This window comes from Pelodiscus sinensis, chromosome 7 (genome assembly GCF_052426305.1).
Source record: "Pelodiscus sinensis isolate ZL-2025 chromosome 7, ASM5242630v1, whole genome shotgun sequence".
In the NCBI taxonomy this organism is placed as follows: Eukaryota; Metazoa; Chordata; order Testudines; family Trionychidae; genus Pelodiscus; species Pelodiscus sinensis.
The window spans coordinates 54425763-54438023 of record NC_143058.1 but is presented as its reverse complement, the minus strand read 5'-3'; the positions used below and the strand labels follow the sequence as shown (position 1 = coordinate 54438023).

The 12261-nt window shown below is 40.1% G+C and overlaps 1 protein-coding gene across 3 annotated transcripts in view; it reads left to right on the top strand.

The window, feature by feature from the left end:
- Positions 1-12261, top strand: part of TFPI (tissue factor pathway inhibitor) — a 59670-nt gene that overhangs the window by 26026 nt on the left and 21383 nt on the right. The window lies entirely within an intron of this gene.

Genomic DNA, 12261 nt, shown 5'->3' with positions numbered 1-12261 from the left:
TTCACAGCTGAATTTCAGCAATGACCTGTGAAAGTGACAATGACCGTCACTGCTAACCCTTCAGCAGACCTTCCAGTGCAGCTTTCTAGACAATGGACTATATTAAAGCTCCATTTTGGTGGCTTCTGCTAAAAAACAGAACTAAGCCTCCATAGTGAAAATTCCTTTAGGGGAGAAGTTGCAACCACGGAAAGCTAAATCTGTTCTCAGGGGTTTCAGATGTTGTTTGCCCTGTATTTACCCTGGTGTCACTGAGATTAAAAGCTAGAGTCCTGCCAGCAGCAGCAAGTGCATGTAAGAATGATGTAGCCCCCCCTCAAAAAAAGAATATGAATGACAGATGGGATCCCCCACCTGCTGAAGCAACAGATGATTCCAGAACCATTAAGGTGGCATTAATCAGCATTTCATAGTGTGAAAGAACAGAGGCTGAATGCAAGAAAAACATCTTTCTGAATTAAGACACCAAAAACTTACTTTCAAAGAAATGTGATTCTGTGGATGTCAATGAAACTGTGCCAATGTGTCCCGGTTCTAAATGGGCTCATGAAACCCACTGGGGAATGACTTTTAAAGGGGGTTGGTGAGGGATACATCGTATTTCTGTTGTCCAGCAATGCAGATATTAGTTAGGTTTTTTTACAGCCATATGCCCAGACTTGTGTATATAAGTTAATACATACTTTATCAAAGGTTTTCACAAAGATTTTTTCCCCCTATTCCTTAAGAATGTACCAAATTGAGGGGGGAGATTGTTCTTGGCAGGAAATCCAGTCCGGACAGGAGTTCAACTCAAATGAACCTGGAATCCTTGATCCAGTACACAAAGCCAGCATGAGCAATCACATCCCAGTCCATTCCCACTTCTTATGTTTCCTTCCTTGGCTACTCCAGACTGCCCTGTCAATCTCTCTAGCTATTTGTCCTACACAGAATTGAATCTTCAGAGGTCACTATGAAATATTTTATGAGTCCTTTTTTTTCTTTGTAAAATCTGACTCAGCAAAGCACTAAAGCACAGGCTTAAAGTCAATGGGACTATTTAAGTGCTTAGATGCATCAAATCGTAAATGAATATTTATAATGTGAAATATTTTGTGCTCCTCAAAGCAATGATTCCCTGTCTCCTATAAATGCCTATTTTTGTCATATACATGTCCTTCAGTCACAAATAACTTATATTATTTTTCATTACAACCAATGCAGTATTAAAGAAATTTTAAAAAGAAAAAGTATATACTAGTCAAATTGTATCATTCCTATTTGGCATAGATCTAGTACATTTAGCTACCACTGGGATTTTTCATGGAAATTACTGTTTTGCAGTTATATTGGTGTCAGATATTTTATTTATTCTGTACTCAATCAATCCAAAAATTGTTTTCAATATTTATTAAACTTTCATAAAAGAAACCCATACAAACAGATAGTTATTACTGTAGCAGTGAAAATTCAAAGGCCATGAAAGTATTTATCATAAATATATTTATTTTCCAGGCAAGTTATCCAAAGGGAAAAGCCTTTGTTTGAAGGGGTGAAAGTAAAACACATTTCTTCAGATAGGAGTGATTAAAAGCTAAAGTCCTGCCCACAGCAGCAAGAGCCTGTAGATGTGATGGCTTCAGTCATTGTGACTGCTCCTTGATGTGCTGAACCATCAATGAGCCAACCCTGCCCTCCGGGGCACTCCATGACCATCTGTCCTGCTGAGACAGGCCCTCTGTACTGGCATAGAGCTGGGGTCACAGCCCATGGCAGTGGAACATAGATGCTGAGAACAGTTCAGTTCTGGGGAGGCTCAGTTAAAGGGATTTGCCACAGTACCCAGGTTCATAGTCCAAATAGGGCAAGAACCCCAGACAAATCTGTATTACGCAATATGAAGTTTTATACAGGGTAAGCTCATGTTGTTTGCCCTTTTTCTTACTTAAAGATAAATATTTACGGCAGCTTGCCCCCCAACTATTACTTATTCATAACATCAAAGATTAGCTTTCTATCACCTTTAACATCTATACCATGATTTGACATTTTGCCTTTGAAGTAGGATTTAATAGCACATAGATCAAAGTAAGTTACTAAGCAAAGTAAAACAAAACATGCCAGCTAAGTTTAACACACTAAGGAACTTGTTACAGACCATATTGTAACAGTAGTTCTCATCATTTTCTTTCACAGACCAGAAAATCTCTCAGTCTTGGGGCCACCATGCTCTTCCCCTTTACTCCTCATCCCACATTATCTGTGGGGAGGAGCTGTCAGCAGTTCTTTTGCTTTCCCTGCCCTGTACCTGGTAGTGGGGAAAAGAGCAGAAGCCCCAGCCCTGTCCCCTGCACTTCTGTGCAGCTATGTCTCCACCTATTCTTTACAGAAGCAGTCCTGCTGGAAGACAAAGCTGTGGAGAGTTGCTGGGGCTGCTATACACTTCGCAGCTCCCCTGGACAAAACTTTGTTCTCCTACAGGGCTGCTGCTCTACAGACTGAGCCGGAGGAGAGACCGCTCATGGAGGGGGTGGAGACAGTGCAGTGTCTTTCATAAGAGCTTTAAATGGCTAGTATGGTGTCTCGGACCTTACCAGCCACTATCTAATTGCTACTGTGTATAAGCCCATACTGCTTTGCTTTCACTTCAGAGTCTCTATCAGGACAGCAAACAAAGATCCTTTCTTGATTTGTTTTTGATGCTGCTCAGGTCAGGGTTTTGGAGTGTGAGGATTAGCTTCTTGTTTTCTACTCATTGGACTGACATTTGGCACTCTTCCCTTGTCAGCTGGACTTGGGATTCAGCTGGAACACTGGAGCATTTTCTCTCTTTTCTTCAGGAACATATTAGGGTTGTCTTTTGCAGCTGTACCTCCTGCCATCAAGTAACCCTCTCTGGTCACTGGGACTGATCCAGCAGGACAGAGGAGTTAAGAGTAAGGAGAGAATGGTGGATACATAATGAACCAAGGGTGATGATTTTAAAGGAGTGAAAAGCACAAGTCATCAGTGCGGTGCCATGGGGGGAACTTGATCTTGCTGCATTGCTCTTCTCTCCTCTATTTAATGTAGTTGGGTTGTTCACCAGAGTCTAGGGCAGGAAAAAGAGGGCACCTTCCTTCATCTCCAAAGGCAAAATATGTTGGGTCAAATCCTTGTACAGCTTTTAAAGATGGCATAAAGCTGATCTTTGCTGTCTTCTCAGCCTATCCCCCCATGTCAGACTCTCAGTGGAGATACATTGGCATTGTGTCTGAAATGGAATCTGGTTCACTGTGTACGGTCCTGGCCTCAGGCCGCCTTAAGGGTACATTTAGACTACATTTTTCTTTTGAAAAAAGATATGCAAATTTGTTGGTAAATTCTATATATTCTTCGATTGCTTTTTTGAAAGAAGATTTTTTTTTCATGAAAGCAAGCAGTTTAGACGTGGTTCTTTTGAAAAAAAAAACCTCCTTTTTTTGAAAGAACCTTCTTCCTCAAAAATTGAGATTTACAGATTCTTTTTAAAATGGTGAGGGTTTTTTAGAAAGAACTGTGTCTAAACTGCTTGCTTTTTAAAAAAAAAAAACTTTTTGGAAAAGCAAATGGAAGAAGATACGCAAATTACCATTGAATTTGCGTATCTTCTTTCAAAAGAAAAAGGTAGTCTAGACGTACCCTAAGGTACCTAATAGCACCTCTCTGGCCGATGCTAATGGATCAGACTCTGCAGCCAGGAATGGGCACAACATCAGGGCATTTGTTGTGGACTTTCTACAACAGCAGCTGGGAGAGTGATATGTAGTCTGGGGGGCAGATACAAGGGCTTTATGGCCAAAATTCACTGTCAGCGCCAGTTAACCATAAACTCAGGTTAATTGGCTACTTAATCTAATTTCACCCTCATGATGTAATAGACATGGATTGTCTGGTTGAACCTGGTGCTCTATCTGTAATATTGCAGCATTGTTTTAATTGCTTACGTACATCTTAATGCTGTGAATGTTTCAGCACAGTTATATCTATACTGCAAAAAAATGGTTCTTGCTTATATTTTAAATTTAGGAATGAAGGAAAACTTGCAAATTGAGAAATATTTGGTTAAATGGAAAGTGTGTCAGAAATAAAGAAACACCTACGTGATACAGTAAAACTTCCACTTCCACTGCACTTCAGCAATAATAGGAAGTGCAAGTGCCTTCCGTCAATCATTAACATAACCCAGATATGAAAGAGGCTTTGGAGCATGCAATGAAGAAAAGTCCATGTGAGCTAATTAAGATGTGAGACAAATAGGTAGGCCTGACCTGACATAAGTAATTAAACACATGGGGGCTACGTCTACACTGGCACCCTTTTCCGGAAATGCTTAAAACGGAACAGTTTTCCGTTATAAGTATTTCTGGAAAAAGCATTGGCAGGATGCTTTTCCAGAAAAGCACTTTTTCCGGAAAACCGTCCATAGCCAATTTAGACGTGCTTTTCTGAAAAAAAAAGCCCTGATCGTCATTTTTGTGATCAGGGCTTTTTTTGCGGAAAAGACTACTGTGCTGTCTACACTGGCCCTTTTCCGGAACAGTTTTTCCGGAAAAGGACTTTTGCCCAAACGGGAGCAGCATAGTTTTTCCGGAAAAACACTGACAACTTTACAGTAGATCATCACTGCTTTTCTGGAAAAGCAAGCAGTCAGTATAGACAGCTAGCAAGTTATTCCAGAAAAGCGGCTGCTTTTCCGGAATAAGTGGCCCAGTGTAGACACAGCCGGGGGAGTCCTTATTTCTTGGAGGATAGGATTAGGGAGTTGAATGAAATATTGGGCTGGAAACAGAATATTTGTGCTAAAGATAAATAAATAGGTCAGCAGAAAAGAATACAAAATGTCTGAGCTAGCTAAAACAAGAGGGAGAACACTCAGGCTATGTCTACACCACACAGTTATTTTGGAATAAGATCTTCTGGAATAGTTATTCCAAAATAGCTTATTTTGAAATAACACATCTACATTGCAGATAAGCCTCAAAATTAGTCCGAAGCAGGCTTCCCAAATGTAGACATGCTATCTCAATTTAGAGCCCCAGGAGGAATAACTTAGAATAGCCCTGGTGAGAGGCTTTTTCGAAATAGCAGTAGTGGAGCGTCTACACATGCCTTATTTTGAAATAGCTATTTTGGAATAGGCATTATTCTTCAGAGAATGAGGTTTTCAGAAATCAGAAAAAGCCATCCATTATTTCAAAATTATTTCAAAATAACAGAATTGCTTTGAAGACGCTCACATAGTTAATTCAGAATAACGGCCATTATTGCAAAATAACATTGCTGTGTAGACATATCCCCAGGGAATCATTTACTACAAAAAAAAAATTAAAATGGACAAAATAAGTTAAAAATGTAGAGAAGGGGTAAAAAGTAGGTCACACTTTATTCAACCACTATTTGTGTAATAGCCAATCATAAGACAGGATTTTCAGGTCTCTCCTCCATGTCGGTCTTCTCTCCTGAGCCTCTGGTCTCTCGCTCCATGTCTCTCTTTCTCTCTCCTCCACCTTCTGCCTCTCTCTCCATCTCTCTCTCCTCCCGCTCCTGCCTCTCACTCTCCCTTTCTCTTCTTCGCCTGCCTCTCAATCCACTCCATCTCTCTCTTTCTCTTCTCCCCCCTCCTGCCCCTCACTCTCTCTCTCTCCATTGGGGATGCACGTGTAACCACCACCAAGGCGGATTTGAACCTGGAACCTTGGGAGCTGACTATAGGAGCCTCTACCCTCTGAGCTAAAAGCCAGCTGGCTGCCAGCCTATGCTGTAGAGGTCTCTTGATCTGAACTGTTGCAGCGGTCTAGGTGCCACTTGAAGTACTCAGTAACCACACTAGGTGTGTGGGTTACATATGCTTGCCGAGGACCCGCCCCCAGGTGTGTTCATTACTGCCCCGCCCTCCTTCGCCTCCCGCCGTGGCGCTTGGCTGACTTCTGCACTTCTCAGCCAGGCCGCCACATGGGAGCAAGTGGCACAAGCGTCCGTTTGGGCCCCGTGCTCCCCATGCAGCACCCAGTGCAGAAGTCAGCTGAGTGCCACGGCGGGAGGCAACAACACCACCCAGAGGGAACAGCCAGCATTTCAGCGTTACAGAGCCACAGACTATTATTTGTGTATGGCACACCAGAATTAGATCCCTGCAAATTAAAGAAGTTGTTATGCTTAAAAGAATCACATGGGATCTTTTTCAGGGGTTAAGGCAACAAGCCACATTTATTGATAATATAACAAAGTAGCATATGCATTTACACGCACACAAACGCCCTGCTGATGGAATAGTTACCAATCTGTTGCTTGGCCCAACCTATTGGCAAGATAGGTCAGGTGCAAGGAAGGAGCTGGGTTCTTGTCAATCTGGACTGATGCTTCACTTGTCAGGATGGGAACCCGAAGAACCATACAAGACACCCTATCCTTTATAGGATTTTCCTTCCATGGAGGTCTATGCATTTTGCCTTGTCAGGTCTTAATCAGTTATTCAGTGTCACAATCAATCTTCCTACGACATATGCTTATCGGGAAGAAGTTCTCACAGTCATTTGATATCCATATACTGACCCCTCGGGGTTGTTGTCTTCTGGTAAAAGTTGTTACTGGTTCCCTATCAAGCATGTGACTAACTTCAGGGTTCGTCAGTCTGCCTCAGTCCATTTTGCGTCTTCAGTGTGCTTTAGCTTAGTTGATAATCATTTGTGGTACGTCTAGACTACAGGCTTTTGTTGACAGAGGCTTTGTCGACAGATACTGTGGACAAAGCCTCTGTTGACAAAGAGCATCTAGACTACATCCAGTTCTGTTGACAAAGCAATCTGCTTTTTCGACAGAAAGTCTAGACGCTCTCTTTTGAAAAAGCACAGTGTGGATGCAATAGCTCCTTTTGTTGACAGAACTCGTAGAATAAGGTTTACTGCCGTCAACAAAACAGCCGTGTTCTGTTGACTTACTGTCGACAGAACACGGCAGTAGTGTAAACACAGGTATAGTATTGTTGACAAAAGTCCACTTTTGTCGACAAAACCCTATAGTGTAGACACACCCTTGGTGCTGGACTGATTCTACGGCCCTTCTTCTGACCATTTGAACATGCAATGGCCTTCACATTTATCTCTCCTAAAACATTCTTGTTCTCATTCACACAAACAATACATTTACAGAATTGCAGCATGGAACAAAGTCACTTTAACAAAGTTACAAAGTCTTTCAACATTAAACTTCTTTCTGTCTATTACAAGGCTTTATCTAATGCTAACATCACTATGTATTACAAAATTCCATCCCTTCACATCAAACAGCTGGAGCTATGTTAACAAAGCTGCCTGACCTGTCTGAGGCCTACTTCTTGTATTTAAGTTTAATCCAAACCTTTTGCCATAACATACATTCATTATAACTCCCTGACTTCTTAGTTACAAAATTCCAGGGCTACAAAGTCAAACAAAAAATGTGTAATGCAATGTATAGTAAATGCAATAAAATGTGAAATGTATATAAACTGAAATGGTTTCTGTGTAGCTTTGGAATTGTCAATGTATCCTGCATCTACCCCCACACCTCCGCATTGGAGTCTGATCTGCTCTGTGTAGCATTATTTTGCAAATAAAAAGTGACAAATTCTGGAATCAAATTCAGTTCTTGGGAAACCAAGTAGAAAAAGGTCTCAGAGGGTATTCTAACAAAATACACAGGCTGCAGTGAGAGGAATTTAGATAAAACAAAGCTAAAAGAAACAAATAAAGAAACACAAGATTTCATATATTTTTTTTCTTTTCATTAGTATGTACCAATGCAGAAATAAATGAACCAAACTGGGAGACTAATAATGATCCTAAATCCTTTCCAGAAACCGTGAGCTGAATATGAAATGACAAGTATTGCTTGTCTCCCATTCCTGCCGTAATTTCCAAAATGAGTATACTGGGAATATCAGCAGGTGGGCAGTGATGCAGTTATTTAGATTTCATAAAGTTCTATATAAACCTATAGAATGTACTAGAGAATTACTGCCATAAATCAAACTCTGACTTATCTGTAAAAGGGCATTTTTTTTGGTCAGAACTTTATTGTTAGATTAACAGAGCATCAGTATGATAAAAAAACCCAAATTAAAGTCTCCAAGGGTATGTCTACATTACCGAGAAGATCAACCCTTTGGAGGTTGATCTAGCGTTCAGTTTAGCAGGTCTAGTAAAGATCCCCAAATCAAACGCTGAGGGCAGCCTCTTCTGGTTTGCAGTACTCCTCATTCTGTGAGGAGTAAGGGAAGCTGATAGAAGCATGAGCTCCCATCATCGTCCTTCAGTGTAGGTGCTACAGTGGCTCAGCTTAAGGTGAGCCAAACCCAGCTTTGCATTTTGCGTAGCTGGATAGAGTACCTTAGGCCAACCTAAGTGTAGGCCTAAGTGTAGACCTAAGCCAAGAGAGCACTGAAAGTTTTCTCTGACAGAGTTTGCATCACTGCTTGGTGCAATCAACAGTTTCCAAGAAATCAGCAACATTGCACAAAAGAGAGATAAGGAGAAAGTAAATACAAACTTTGCATAGGAGAAAATTACTTTTACAGGCAATTTTTATGTTTGTTTAATATTGTACCTATACAAGTAGATTTACACATAGGTCCTATTTCTTAGTATAGTGTAAAAAAAAGCTGATTCATTTTTCTTGTGTTTTGAAATACCTACAGTGGATGAGTTTATGCTTAATTGAAGAGCAAAGCTACTCAGAAATGTTGTTTGCTTCCCCAGGAGAAATTAACTCAACAGTGCATTTGGGTATTATAGAATTGCGAAGAAACTATTGAACTGTCTGCTAATGAAATAAGTCCGAGAGCTATATAGTCATAATAAGTCTTGCCTGTTTTATGCCAGAAGAGTAAAGACTGCCAGCTGAAACAAATCTACTGATTCTGGCATGAAACTTGGAATCAATGTGGGTAAGAAGATACTAAACAATCTGATGTTACCATCCAGAAAATTAAAAGGTCCTGGAGTTGTACATAAGGTACAAACTTCTGCTAACAGGAAGGGACAGAAATATATTCAAACAAAACATAGTCACCTCTCTGTGTATTTAGTTGCTTTGAAGAATATATATATTTTTAAATTAGGCCATCTGGATTATCCCAGGGGAGGAAGGAGAATGCATGACAATGAAGCTTCATCTGGGATCTGTCTTGGTAGTTTTGCTTTAAAAGTACAATGTGAAATTATAGCATGATACTTCCAAATGAACAAATTTGTCAAAGGCAGCCTAGAAAAAGAAATTACTGTTGGGAGGGTGGCAAAGAAGTGCAATAAAAACCACTGCCAGAAGTTTAGCACTTTTCATGAGCACCTCATGAAGTGCCATGGAAAGTTACGTTGCTATAGAAATATTTATGATCTATCATATTCAGGAACATTCAAGATGAACAAATTTTTTAAAATACTGAACTAAAAAGGACTTAAAGTAATGCACACTTCAATAGCGTTCTCATAAAATACTCTGAATTCCTTTTTATTGATTTATTTTCTCAACAGGAGTCAGATAGTGGGTGGGATTCACCCTAAAACCTGTAGGAGTGAAAGTAGCGGTAACGAGCCCTCTGCCACTGGTGACCTGTAAGAGACTAGAATCTTGCAAAAGGAAAATAGTGAAAGTAAAGGTGGGGTTTTATCCAGGCTGGCTGGGAAATAAGATGACTCATTAAGCCTTGGAGTCATTGACTTATGCCACCTTAACTTTTAAATTAATGCTGCTTCCTTCTGGCAGTAAACTCTGATGGAAAAGCAGCAGCTGTGCTACTGTTCACCCTCTCTCAGGATGCACACCATTAAAGGCACAGCCAAGGTATCAGTTACACATATTCAAGCCTCAGTGATTTTTTTCTCAATGTAAGTTATATAAAAAATAAACAAAATGTAAAAAGTTGGAAAACACTTACTACAGTACATGGAAGTGAGCTTGTTGAGGGTACGTGTACACAGCTGTGTTATTTAACATAGTCTGCATCTACACTACAAGCGGTTATTTCGATATAATGTTGAAATATTGTCAAGCTGGAGGACTTCTTACTCTGAGTCCTGTAACCCTCAATTTATGAGGAGCAAGGGAAGTCAGGGGAAGAGTGCTCTTTCTCAGACTTCCTGCTGTGTAGACAGCACCAAAATAAGCTATTTCAACTTAAACTACGTAATTGACTTAGTTCAAGTTGCATAGCTTATTTCGGCTTTAGCTATGCTGTGTAGACATGCCCTGAGTTGTTTTTATGGTATTAAATGTGTGTGTATGGTGATTCATGGAGCAGATACAGAGTGAGTCCCTTCCTGAACTGCTTCCATACTGAGGCCCTGATTCTGACATTTCTTCCCTGATATGGACTGTTGCGCCCAGGCAAAGTCCCATGAAGCAGCTCATAGCAAGGCAGTGACTTGGAGGTGGAGCTTCAGTGAAGATGAAGAGGAAAAAAATGCAATGTCAGGGGATGGGAACAAGCTGAGTTGGAGCACAGGAGGATTATGTGGTCACATGAGAAGCTAGCATGTATTTATAGACAGATGAATTTTTATGTAATTAAGACAGGTGGAAATGATGCAGCATAGCTTATAAGCAACTTTGATGGAATAGGTTACAGGGAGGAATTAAAGGAAAGAAGAAAAGGGGGGATGCAAGTATAGTCAAAAAGAGAGTTCCAGATAGTTAACTGGAGGTGGAAGGAGGCAAGGACTGGACCTAGAAGAATAACATAAAGGGAGCATTAATCCAAGTGATTTGTCCCTGTTTTCTCAGTTTGTAACCATTTGTAACCTTTCAACTGGCTGGTCCCCACAGAGGATAAGAACCTGCATCTGCTCTCTGGTTATTGTTACTCCTCTAGATCAAATGGTAGAGACTCGTGCTTTGCTTTTGACAATCTCAGTTTCAATTTTTGCTGATAACCATGACAGAGATTGCTACATTCGGACTCTATGAATTGTTTTTTTGTGGTTTTCCCAGATTTCTTTGTTATTCAAAATAGTGTATGCCAATAGATTTGGAGCTATGCATTCACAAACGTTTCATAAAATCACTGTTGTTGATCTCTGATTACATGACTGAAAGTGAGTAATTCTGGGGTGAATGTTTCTGCGTGGTTAGAAATAAAAGTTTCCTCCCTTCAATGTTCATGTAAACAAAAATGTCGCATGAGAGTTCATGGATGAACAAACATGGTTAGGTAAAATCATAATTTGGATTGAGTGAACATTTTCAAGAATACTTTTCCTCCACAATTCACCTAGTTCTAATTCAAAAGTATTGCTTTCATGCAAATATTATTTCAAAGCTAATAGTCATAAGAATGGAATGTACCTAATACTTAACACATACTGTAACTGGAGAATTTTTCAAAGTCTGGAGGCCTTGGGCTTATATTAGCATCATGTTTTCTATTGAAATGTGAAGCATGTTTAGCATTTTTCCAATGAATAATGTTGACAAGTTCAGTTACGTTGAACTATAGACATTGAAGTTAGCATCCAACAATTTATTTTATGTAAATATAAAGGAAGGATTTCCAAGTTCTAATCTAGTTTTCTCAACACTATAACATAATGTTAAGTCAACTGAGGAGTTCTCATTTTAAGAGATCTCGGTGTATTATTGTTCTATGTTAAGCACAATGTAGTCCAGTGATTATTTTGAAGAGAGAGATTCATTTCTACATTAAATCTATGCACTGAGAATATTCTGTGGGCTTTGGCTCAGGCTCTGAAACTGGGGTCTGATTATGGGAGCAAACTAGAAAATATCTTCGGTTCATTTTACAGTTGCAGGCCTCTACCACTTGATCTAGAGGCATAACAAATGGCTAGACAATATGTCACTGGGTCAGGTGAGATACTAAATCTACAGTCAAGTATCCCAGTTCTTAAATGTAACCATGGATTGAAGGAAGGGAACTTTAAAACAAATCATATTGAGCATGTTTTTAATATCCAAGGGATGGATAAAATCAGCACTTTGAAAATACTGAGTTAGTGTGTGCCTGTCCCTGTATGAGTGTGAATGGTAGAAAGCAGACAGGACATAAGGAGCACTCCCAGATACCTAGGACCACAGCCAAGCACCTAATGACAATCCTGCAGTGCCTGCATGCCCATTTCCAGTTGGAATACTAGATGGGTGGAGTGGGGTAAGACTCCTTTCCCCCTGCTGGAATGCTGGATGGGCAGAGTGGGAGAACAAAACAATCTTATAATGGAACATTGCATGACTGTAAGTGAGTCTATTCTCTAATAGATCAGCAAC